We start from the raw sequence: 2,567 nt of genomic DNA on the forward strand, positions 1-2,567 counted from the left end.
CTTCCCATGGAGAAATCCTGGAACTGCTGCTGATATCCAGGACAGGAAGTGTCTGAATCAATCAGAGAGACCAGAGGCAAGAGACATGGGAGGAAGGAGAAAAAGAAAACCCAAACCTCAGGGAAGGCTTTCTGCACCATCCTGTAAAGGATGGAAGGGTTTTCTTTTAATCAATTTTTTAACTAAAGGAAATTGCTTTACAGAATTTTGATGGTTTCTGCCAAACATCAACATGAATCAGCCGGAGATGTACATATGTCCACTCCCTCTTGAACCTCCCTCCCGGGATGGGAGTTCATAAGGACACAAAATTGCTCTCAAATCTTGGGGCAGTCATTTGCTCATGGAGCCAAACACCCAATTGCCCAGAGCCTGTTTCTCCCCACCTGCATGAATGTCTCAAAGAACACTTAGAAAGCATAAGAGATGATTGTTTTAAACACTAGCACATTGCCTGGCATATAATAAGTACTCAATAAATGCTAGTTCCCTTTTTAAAACATTGGAGGTTCCTATTAGACAAGGCATTTGTCTTATCTGAAAGGGACAGGACAGAACAGCACAAAAGGCCAAGGAGAAAAGAGTAATAATGGTGCCTCCTGCTTCTAGACATGACATCAGGGTATGAATATGGAGAGGCCAGCAGGCCTACTATGGATCTCCACTTTTTAGTTTAGAAAATACTTTTGCAGTCACTCACTCATCTAGAAGAGACGTTCTTTGAAGAATCTTACAATGGATTGTTATAAATACAGGGTCCTGCTGCAAAGTGGTGGCTCTTACAATGCAAGCTGAATAAATGATCTCATACTAATTTTGATCTTTTTATACACTGATTAGTCAACAAATGCTTACTGGTCACCTGCTGTATGTCAGACACTGTTCTAGCAACTGAGAACACAGGCCCTTCCCTCACCCCCTCAGGTGCTCCACACATGAGTCCATATTGACCCACAGCTGGCCTGGTCCCAGCATCCTTGTGTCTGCTCAAGAGTTATCTCCCCAGTGAGATCATCTCTGATCATCACTTCTAAAATGGCTGCATCTTCCTCCATCCCTCCTCACCTCTTCCTCTGCTTCATTTCTTCATAATTCTCATCATGTGCTGAAATATTTTTGCTTCCTTGTCTAAGCTCTGTCTCTGCTTCTAGAGTGTCAGCTCTGGGAAGCAGAGGCTTTGCTGTCCTACCTAGAACAGTGACTGGTGATCCATATTTGGGGAATTGTTGAATGAGTGGATAGGGGTTTTGTGAAAATTAAATGAGAAAATGAATTCAGCACATTACCCCGGGCACATAAATAAGGATTCAATTAATGTCAATGTACTGAATATCAATAGTAAGTTGTAATATGTGCTACACTATAAGGGGAGATCTAACTTTTGCTGGATTGCTTGGATCATGTCTTTTGTTTTCCTCTTCTTTTTTTTTTTTTCCTGTGGGCCCACAGGCCATCTGCTGCAATCTCGCTTTTGTGTCAGAGTTTAATCATCTTTTCCATTTTGGCCGTGATGTCCCTGCCCACCCCAGATGGAGAAGAATTTGGAGAGTCTGTCTTATTCTCAATACTGGGTCCCTGGGCTTAGGTGGGAGATCCTATCTAAATTCCTCCCCCAATGGACACCTTTGCTGCCTCTTTCTGCCTACCCAACTCTTGAGTCTCCACAGGCAGTAGGGATGACCCTCCTTTACATTAAATCAGGTCATGACCTCCCTCCTTCCCTCCCCATTTTAAAATCCCTCAGTAGCTTACTTTTATCCTGAGGATAAAATCCCATACTCTGTTCCATGGCCTGCACATTTCTAAATGGAAACTTCCTTTTTCTGGGTCACACCCAGGCTTCTTCCTGCTTGAGACCTTGCTGCCTGCTGTTCTCTGGTGCCGGGAATACATCTCCCCTACATCTTCACTGCCTGTGTCCACAACCAACCACCCCTCTGGGTAGCCTTGCCCTGTCCTCATTCACTCTCTCGCTTGCCATGTGCCTGGTACTATTCCAAGCACTTAAATTAACTCATTTAATTCTTTCCACAGCCCTGTGGCATTAAAAAAAAAAAAAAAAAAAGCATGATTGGGGCTCCCTGGTGGTCCAGTGGTTAAGACTCAGCACTTTCACTGCTGGGGCCCAGGTTCGATCCCTGGTCAAGGAACTATCCTGCAAGTCATGCAGCATGATTAAAAAAAAAAAAAAAAAAAAACAGCATGTGAGCAACAGCAGCTACTGCTGCTGCTGCTGCTGCTAAGTCACATCAGTCGTGTCCGACTCTGTGCAACCACATAGACAGCAGCCCACCAGGCTCCCCCATCCCTGGGATTCTCCAAGCAAGAACACTGGAGTGGGTTGCTATTTCCTTCTCCAATGCATGCAAGTGAAAAGTGAAAGAGAAGTCGCTCAGTTGTGTCCGACTCTTAGCGACCCCATGGACTGTAGCCTACCAGGCTCCTCCATCCAAGGGATTTTCCAGGCAAGAGTACTGGAGTGGGTCGCCAGTGCCTTCTCTGGAGCTAGAGAAGAGTGAATATAAAATGGCAGGATATAAAGATCATAGAAAGCTAGGACCAGATAG

The 2,567-nt window shown here is 44.7% G+C and overlaps 1 non-coding gene across 1 annotated transcript; it reads left to right on the top strand.

Annotated features, from left to right (window-relative positions):
- Positions 1-2,078: 2,078 nt before the first annotated feature.
- TRNAE-UUC lies at positions 2,079-2,150 on the top strand. The gene has a single exon. It is a non-coding gene; the product is annotated as a tRNA-Glu (tRNA).
- The last annotated feature ends 417 nt before the right edge of the window (positions 2,151-2,567 follow it).

Source organism: Bos indicus x Bos taurus, chromosome 5 (assembly GCF_003369695.1).
Source record: "Bos indicus x Bos taurus breed Angus x Brahman F1 hybrid chromosome 5, Bos_hybrid_MaternalHap_v2.0, whole genome shotgun sequence".
Taxonomy (NCBI): domain Eukaryota; kingdom Metazoa; phylum Chordata; class Mammalia; order Artiodactyla; family Bovidae; genus Bos; species Bos indicus x Bos taurus.